General features: G+C 33.8%; 1 pseudogene; it reads left to right on the plus strand.

Moving 5' to 3' along the window:
* Window positions 1-3,270: 3,270 nt before the first annotated feature.
* LOC124797109 lies at window positions 3,271-3,387 on the plus strand (annotated as a pseudogene).
* The last annotated feature ends 6,855 nt before the right edge of the window (window positions 3,388-10,242 follow it).

A 10,242-nucleotide genomic window follows, 5' to 3' on the forward strand; every position in this document is an offset into this window, starting at 1 on the left:
TGAAAGCCCAGTAAGTAAGTGAAGAAATTCATTTAAAGTAAGCTGAAATTCTGGTACATTTGAGTCCAGGTAGTATGTCAACTTGAGCAATACACACAACCAAGTCTTCCAATTCCCTTCGTTACTATTTCCAAAAGGTTAATTGGGGTAATATTTAGAAATGGTGTGTCATACTCATTCCCATGCTGAAAACTGTTTAAAATTATTGCTTATAAACTGTGTACCATTATCAGTAAGTAATTGCCTTGGTTTTCCTGCAAAATAATCTCTTGAACAACCTGATCAACATTGAGCTGCCACACCTGTTGGTAAAGGCCTGGAAAGGTCCACAGCTGTCAAGTGCTTTTGGTACTATAGGTTTAATTTTGAAATTCAAAGCATTACTGCCATCTGTAACTCTCTCACATGTCACTGGTATGTAAAACTTTTTCCACTTTTCTCCTTAAATTTTTAAAGTAGTAGAAATTAGTTATATGTCCAAAGCACTTACATATTCCAAAGGGTCCACAATCTTTACCAAGTACCTCACAATGTCATTAATGGCTATAACTGGGATGCATTTTCCATTACTTTGAACGTTATTTACTCTCAAAATAGAGTGTTAACATATAACAATCACTTACTTTTATCCTTTTAAGATAACTTTCCAAGGTTACAGTATGTTACAATATGATCAAAGTATTTTTCATATCTTAATTGTTTCCTATTTTTCAGGTTAGCAAGCTTACATCATTGTTACAGTAACTTATTGGTATGACATTAACTCTAAATATGGTTCGAGGTCTTTGAGTTCTGCTCTCATTATTCATACCTAATGGCAATGAGAAAAGTGCGTCAGGCACTACATTAAGTGTGCATTTGATGTAGTTAATTTTTAACCGCAATTCTTGTAAAAATGAAACCTGTCACATCAGTTGCTTATGCAACAATATATTCTTCATTAAGAATGTCAAAGCTTGATAGTCTGTATGCATTATTATTTTAGAGACCCATATTAGAGCTGGAATTTTTGTAGACTCCAAATAATAGGAACATTTTTTTTTCAGTACAGTAGCTGACTAATTCAACTTATGCTTACTAAGACTTAGATGTTCATCCTTTCCAAAATTCATTCGCTTTGGAACAACTCACAACCCAACCCAAATTATTATGCATCCATGACCAGTTTAAATACTTGATTCATTTTATGATGGTGTAATATCTTAGCATCTAGAAGAGCTTGCTTAATCTTAATCAAAGATTCAGCTGAACTGTTGATACATAGCCATGTAGCCCTTTGTTTCATGTTTTATGAATGAGGATCACTCATGGCCTGGACCCTCAAAAATTGTCTACAGAAGCCAGAGAAATATAAAAATACTGCAATTTTTTTTACATTCTTGGAGCCTGAACTAGCTTTTATAACGTGTATTCTTACTCAGTCAGGTTGTATTCTGTTTATCCCTACAATATAATTCAAAAACTTTAAATCTTGTTTTCCAAAATGTGACTTAGCAAGTTTTATTGTTAATCTTTTTGTTTCTGGTCAGAGTAAAGTTCATGTCAGTAATTTACAATGATCTTCCGAAGTCTTGGAAACTAGTAATAAATTATTTTCATACATTGTTACTTCTTATACAATGAATTATCTAGAACATAAATGAAAACTGCTACAGAGATGTTCAAACCAAATGGTAGTGCTTTAAGTTGGTAAGATTTTTCTTCAAATAAGGAAGATGTATATAATCTTGACTCCTTGTGTAATAGTACTTACCAATACCCCATATTAAACTCATAAAGATAAAAAATTTGGCTTCCTTGAACTTTGATAACAATTTTTGTACACTCATAGGTCTACCTCATTCACTCATGGCCTGGACCCTCAAAAATTGTCTACAAAAGCCAGAGAAATATAAAAATACTGCAATTTTTTTTACATTCTTGGAGCCTGAACTAGCTTTTATAACGTGTATTCTTTCTCAGTCAGGTTGTATTCTGTTTATCCCTACAATATAATTCAAAAACTTTAAATCTTGTTTTCCAAAATGTGACTTAGCAAGTTTTATTGTTAATCTTTTTGTTTCTGGTCAGAGTAAAGTTCATGTCAGTAATTTACAATGATCTTCCGAAGTCTTGGAAACTAGTAATAAATTATTTTCATACATTGTTACTTCTTATACAATGAATTATCTAGAACATAAATGAAAACTGCTACAGAGATGTTCAAACCAAATGGTAGTGCTTTAAGTTGGTAAGATTTTTCTTCAAATAAGGAAGATGTATATAATCTTGACTCCTTGTGTAATAGTACTTACCAATACCCCATATTAAACTCATAAAGCTAAAAAATTTGGCTTCCATGAACTTTGATAACAATTTTTGTACACTCATAGGTCTACCTCATTCAGTTTCTATGTGGTTATTCAGTGTTTGTGCATCCAGGACTAATAAAACAGCTTCTGCAGGCTCCGTAACAACTAATATCATTTTATTATAGACACAAAGACTGCATTCAGTAATGTCATTCCATCATATTTTGTATTTCTGCTCTCATTGTAGTTTAAAGGGTAGGTCTTGCAAAAGGAAGGATTATCACCTGTTACATAAACCTACACATATATCCCTTAATTAACTCAAGTTTATCCAAAAATAAATTTTTAAATTCCAATACCATTTTGTTCTAATTGAATTTTCTGTTCTTCTGATAATGTATCTAATTCTTGTGATTTTGGTTTAATGCTTTTAAGACCCTCTTCTTGTGCTCATTCTCTCCCATCTACTACAATTATATTAATAGAAACAGTGTTGATTTAACACGTCCTATATGGTGAATTCAGTCCAATGCAGGTAAACAAGACTAGCAAATACCTTTAAGATCTTACAAAATAATCGCATCAAAGCTGAAATCTAGATAGTAAGGAAGAAAACTACAGTAATAAACAGTCAAATGGTGATTTATTGTTTTAAAAAATACTGTATGACTGTGGCTCAGTAGCATCGAAAACTTTTTACAATTAGTTGTGGCTGCTTGAGGTACTAAGCTGAGAGGAGCTCTGGGGGGTGCACAAGTGCAAGATTCTTACACTGTGCATATCACAATCAACAGCAAAAGCTGACACGGAAGAAAGCGTGTGGTGGGAAAAATTGGGCACCAAGTAATAAGCTGAATGTGTGGTAAAATGTTCTTGAGCCATCCCTGAGTGCAAGCTACTAAATGGATATGCTTCATCAAATGTTGATCTTTTTTAAGTTCAAATAAATAATTTTGAAAAAGTACCCTACATTCCAAGGGGCAACGACCTTGCCGCAGTGGATACACCGGTTCCCGTGAGATCACCAAAGTTAAGCACTGTTGGGCGTGGCCAGCATTTGGATGGGTGACCATCCAGCTGCCCTGCGCTGTTGCCATTTTTCAGGGTGTACTCAGCCCTGTGATGCCAATTGAGGATCTACTCATCTGAACAGTAGTGGCTTCGGTCAAGAATACCATCATAACGACCGGGAGAGCGGTGTGCTGACCCCACTGACCCCATGACCCTCCTATTGCATCCTGCTCTGAGGATGACACGGCAGTTGGATGGTCCCGGTAGGCCACTTATGACCTGAAGACGGAGTATATACTACATTCCACATTATCTGTGTTCCATTTGACTATTTTCTTTTTGAAATCATATGATACTCTTTTATCAGTTATTGAACCCATGCATATATTTAGATTAAAATTAAGTATGACTAGCAGTGCCTCGTAAATGGTCAATGTCTTAATTTTAACTGACAGCCACATTTCTCGTTTGATTTATTTTCCATTATTATATATAATTCTAATAACAAATACTCCATTTACCAGTAGTGAAGGACATAAGTACTTTTTCCCTATTACTAATAACAATTTCAGTGATATTAACAACATTTTACTACCAGGACCTATGTCACCAGCTACAGCTGGTTTTACTTGCTGCTTCCTAGATTTTGTCCATATTTGCGACTGCAAATACATTTCATATATTTTCTGCATGAGAACCTACTGTTCCACTGTTACTTCTTGAAGCCTGATCCTGCCCCAGAACATATATTGTATTCAGATGACTGGTTTGAAAAGATGTGTCAGTCAGCATATTCATACATACACTGTTACTATTGTCAAAATTAAATGCCTGAGTGTTGTTACACTCTTGATTTATCAGTCTATCGTTATTTTGTTTCCTCACTTTACTGCATTTACTTTCACTTTCTATTGAAGCTGTGGTGGATAACACTTTCAATCATTATTATCTGATCAAATATGTTCCCCTTTAGATAGTGATCTATCAAATACTCTTAAAAAGCAAGTATATTTATCCTCATTTTCTGGTTTAAAGTTTGGAAACTGCTGATTGAAATTTGTTCCATTCTCTCAGTGAAGTTTTTTCACTAGCTCTATTGAGAGGCCGTAGTTTTCTTTAAGCTTCTTTCTATTAAGCTCATTGTTAGTTTTCGCTAACTCTTCACACAGTCACTCTAACTACGCCTCTGCCTTCTCTGTCTCAACCGAAGAATTTCAACAATGTAGAAAAAGAGAGATTTCTACTTATAATAATGAAGAAACGTCAAGTTGCAGACAGGCACAATTAAACAACACTTATATAAAGATTTTGGTCATATACTGACAGATGATTCAATCTTTTCCTAAGCAATGTGCTCTATTGCATCACTAACACATTCCTCCAATGATACAAGAAACTGAAAGTGCAGTTTTGTCTGAATCTTTTTTTTTGTTGTAAAGCATTTAATCTTATTGTAGTGTCTGAAATTAGTTTGTCTATTGCAGTAAATTGCTATTTCACTAATGTTTTTAGTTATTTTATGTTCTTATAAACATCTCTAAATTGGTCATTTACCTCATTTCTCACAAAATCATGCTGTTTAACTATATCAGAATCTAACTCCCCTTTTAAATTTGTGATAGCAGATTGTAACATAATCACTGGTATTTTATTATTTATTTCTAACTTTTCTTGATGTAAGTCAGACATGTATTGATCCACATTTGTATTATTTACATCTAACTTTCTATTTGTTTCAAAAACAGCTTGCTCATCTTTAATCCTCAAAATGTCTGTAGACAAATTTAATTCTGCAATATGATTTTCAAATCTAACAACCTAGGCCACTACCTTTTTATATTTTATTTATTTATTTATTCTTATCAGTCAGCTAATCAATAAAGCTTTTAAAGCCATATCACCATTGAACAAAAAATAGAAAACAAATTTGGCTTTAACACTGGTTACCAAACTCAGGGGAGCAGCTTGCTACATCATGATGTTAACTGGGTCCATGTCACTGTAGCTCAGTGAGGTTGGATGGTCTTAGGTTGTCAACTATTGAACAACTGTTGCTTAGTAGCTGCAAAATTACTGAAGTCTCAATGAATATAGCCTTTGCCCTCAGTAGTTGTCCATTGCAAATCTTCTATCTCATGGGCTTAATACCCTTCTGTGAGGTGACTTTGTTTTGTTTAAATGTTTAACTTTCAGTATGCCTGTTTTAAGCTGTTCACTTCTCCTTGATCTTTCATTGTTTACTCAGTTTTCAAAGACAACAGTGATAACTTTCCAGTTGATCTTCAATTAAAATATAGATTTCTTCTTGATTAATTCTGCTATCTGGATGTTTTATTCATCAGTTTAATTTACTTTTGGCAGTATTTTGTTAGGGGTCCTTTCACCAGGACAAGGATGTAATTTTCCTTGATACATTCAAGCCCAGATCTGAGTTTGTTAACTGACAGCTATTGATCTCTCCAACTGAAAAATTCTTATGTAAGACTGTGATAGTGCAGATCTCCAGACTTTGTCACTGTTGCAATGTTGAGTTTGAGAGATAAATTAGTCAACATGTATGGAACTCTTAGAAATAAACAAGAAAAGACCTTTTCTAAACATTTCCTGTATTGCTCCCAAAATACAAATGCTTCTTCCATTCACAGCTATATAATGTAAGAAATACCACTTAACTCAGTATTTATAAAACTGTATCTGTCAATCTGACAAGTCAAAGATTTACAAGAAAATCATTATAAATTTCAAAACAAGTCCTTTTTTACTTTCATCTCGTCTTGCTACAGACATCTGTTGCACTTGATCCAGTGTAGATGCACTTCTCTGACCTTGGGTGATGGAGCATGTGCAAATGCCCCTGCAGGGACTGCCACTTGCATATTTAATGTGACTGTTGTCCCTGGAATACAGGCATCCCTTCAAATTACATGTCACATACAAATATAAACTAAAAAGGTACATGATAATTGTGCTCTTGTAAATATTAAATTGTTATGTCTTCTTATAGTTTGCAAGCATCATTCATTGGCAGAAAAGGTAGACATACACATACATATCAGTTCCAGAATGATGTGACATCACAACAAGAGAGTTTGTTTCTGTATTGTTTGTCCAGTGTAGTTTCAATTTACCACTTCACAAATTATAATTTTTCCCATGTTGGCCTCACTATATTCAACTCCATTTACCTGCAAAATATACAAAAAGGTTTATGACTTGTTGCATCAAGTAAGACATAGTTCAACTATATTCACAAGATGTTATTTTATTACAGTATATTTTTATGGTACTGTACTTATTAATTCTTAAAAACACACTTATTATAAAAGCACTGAATCAACTGTGAATTTTTTCTTTTTCTTTTTTTTTAATTTTAATTTTTAATTTTTTAAATAATTAATGTAAACTTGCCTGTTCTCATTCTCTGGTATAGAATCCTATTTCATGGAAGTATCTTTAGTTAAATAGTACCACCTGATCACATCAGACTATTAATTAAAAATATGATGCATTCATAAATTAATTAAATGCTCTCTGTCATTAAATAAATATCTTTAAGTGCCTGTTGTGAGCCAAATAGTGAGTACTCACAATCAATATAAATATAATTTTTCAACTGAATAATCAATCAGACACTTCAACAAATTAAATGTTGTCACAATATAAATGTGTGCAAATCAATGCAGAATAGTAAGAAATGAATTTGAGTGTGAAAACTGTTTACATTCCTCCCATGAATGATGTTGTGATGAGCTTAAATAAAATATTCTATTCCTCATACATGTAGATAATTAGTATTCTTGGATTAGTATTAGATACTTAAGTAAATGCTAAGAAAACAGTAGTTGATAAACATTACACTTTCAAAGTGGTCACTTTCCTGTCAATTTTATTATGTTAATTATAGCCTCTTTACACAGAAATAGAATGGAGCAGATCAGTTACAATTAACTGTTATTAAAGTCTACAGAATTAGTTTATGATTGGCATTGTTCTCTTTTGTTGTAAATAATCATTCAAGTATGTTGTTACTAAGTTGTCCTGCATTATATTTTTTTGTAGTCAACATGTTGGAAAAGAAGTTAGGCTACTTGATAATGACATTTGCTCAAATTCACACATCTAATCGTTAATAACCATACACATACTTTCAAGAACATCCCTTACCACATACACAAAGGATATTCTTGAAAGTATGTCTGTAGTGTCAGTTAAGTAATGAGATTTATGTATGACTTTAACAGCTTCAGCAGTTTAAGTGATGAAGTCTGTTTCTTTACGTGTTTTTAAATAACCTCCTTCATACAACTCAAAAGAAAACACACAGACAGCTCATCAGCCAAAGGAGAATGAAATTACGCACTCTGGAGCACATGTAATCAACCAGCTTCAATCTAATAAAGAAAGGGACTGGAAATCTCTACTAATTAAAAAAATAAGAAATATACTTCATTAGCCAATCCTCCTATAAATTATCTTATTATTGAGATTCAAGGATTTGAAATTCCTGTTAGCATGGAACATAACAGCACTCATTGTAAAGCTGTATGAACAGTAGTAATGTATAGTAAACAGGCTTCTGTTACACATGTAGTTAACTATTTTATTTGAAAAATACAAATGTAACAAGTAAATATTTAGCTACCAAAGAAGACAAACACCAGCTGTTTAATAGAACTAAGGAAGAAGCAGCTTTTTTTTTCGGAGCAGCAATTTTACTTCTGATTAACTAGGTTACATTTAGCTGGTGTTTGCACAAATAGTATTAAATAGTACAGTGATAGTTCCCTTTGAAAACAGTGTTTTAATGAATGTTACATGAGATGCTCATCATTTTTTAATGTGACCTTGATTATGTCCACATCTCTAGTGGTTCTCCTTCTTGAAAGGATCTACAGAAAATGACAAAAGAATGAATAAAATAAAGAATGCGTCATGAGCCACAAGACTTTTGAAAAGTCCTTTTGATTTCATCCCAGGAAGTTTGGGTGATGCCAGTGATGAACATGGAGACTATTTTCATTACAACATCAGGCAGATGGAAAGGTTACTGCTGGAATACCAGTATGAAGGGAAAGTGCTGATGGTCACTTCATTAAGACATACAACAGGCAGTTCATGGAAGAAAAAGCTGTACTATATGCTTTAAGGAGATGAGAGAAAGGAAATATGAGCCAATGGACACATTCATGTACCTAGTTCATACAGACCATTGTTCACATTGAAAAATTGAATTACATTCATTCCAATTATATGTATTTTGCTAAATTTCTAGTTTATACAAAAGTTACTTTGTGACAAAAAAGTAGCTGATATATTTTCAGCCATTACCTGACAAATGTAACCAAAAATATTTTTTTCTGGGCTTATAACTGAAAAAAGAACAGAAGTTTATGACTTGCATCATATACAATGTGCTGCAAATATGCAGTCTTTGGTCTAAACTGTACAAACGTTCTTGTAATTGCACAACTGTGTACAAAAGCATTGAAATATCAGAGGCAGTCTTGTTTCAAAATGTTTTCAAGTTTTAATGTGGGAGGTATTGCCCAAATGATGTAATATTTTGGCAAGCTGAGTTTTTGCCAGCTTCAGGTAGTTCTTATGACTATCTTCTACTATTTGTCATCTTACATAGCCCCTCATTCCTGCTGTCGATCTTGGATCTGTGGTAACTGGGTTTGGCTCTGCTGGAGAACTAGAAAGGGAAGATCCTCCACACCATTCCAAATGAAAATCTGAGGCTGCACTATGGAGATCCACCTTCTCCTTATCAGCAGAATCTCAACTTAATGGTAGTGACAGAGATACTAAGGACTGCAGCACATGTCCCAATTGTGCACTTCCCCTCCGTGTCACCAACAGAGCTGTGATCGGGTACTGTAGACCCAAGACTGACAGCAGGAGGAAAGGGGTTATATAAAATGACCTCAGGAGAAGTTGATAAGTGATCACTACTGCCTGAGAACTACAACATGCCAACTTGTCAAAGTATTACACCATTTGGACAATGCCACTTGACCAAATACACAAAAACATTTCTAAATCATCATCTGCTGTGAAAGTCTAAGATCATACAGAGGCATCTAAAAATACTGATAAAAAGTGGAAGTCAAACTTTGTGTTTGTTGGATGACAGAGTCAGTCTTAGGAATGTAATGTTGCAACTGGCCCAGAACTCTTGGATAGTGAATTTCATATTAAATTTTTTTTAGTTTGGTTTAGATCTCAGTTCAGTGATTTAAGCTCTCTGGGAAAATAACTTTGTAAAGATCGTGTAAATATTCATAATGATTTTTTTTGCTAAATTTGACTGTGTACCACTTTGAAACTTCCAGTTTTAATCTGCCAGGAAGTTTCAAAATATCACGAACTTGGCTGCAGAGGGAAAAATGTATTTTGGAAAGTACCCCTAGGCTATGATGAAGCCAGTTCTTCCCCCTATCTTTTATCCAAGAGTGCTAGATGAGCAAGGTTTATAGCAGAGCTCTGCTAAGCCAGAACCATAACTGTGGAAATGGTTTATGGGTTATGTCTGGATAGATTAGCAAGGTTCCAGGTCTGAAACCCATTCTGGAACACAGAAAGTTGCCATGATGTTTCATTACCAATAACAGCTGGTAACAGAGTAAATCTTTAATTATACAACTGAGTATTACATCAAAATTCCAGTGACACTATCCTGACACTATTTTGAATATTGTATCACTTACTGATTGGTATGACAAGATTAGCATGAAATATTTTACTTAGTAAATGCAGATCCTGTGTAATTAGTTAAGATGACTGAGTGGGTGTGGGATGCTCCTTATGTGGGCATATCACACACAGTTCCAAAATGCTTCCTGTAAGACTACTGACATAACTAATTGTCAATAGCAGTCACTGTAACAAGCGTACTATCTTTTCTGCTTTCCAGTGTTTTGATGGAAATATATTAAGG

This window comes from Schistocerca piceifrons, chromosome 4 (assembly GCF_021461385.2).
Source record: "Schistocerca piceifrons isolate TAMUIC-IGC-003096 chromosome 4, iqSchPice1.1, whole genome shotgun sequence".
In the NCBI taxonomy this organism is placed as follows: Eukaryota; Metazoa; Arthropoda; class Insecta; order Orthoptera; family Acrididae; genus Schistocerca; species Schistocerca piceifrons.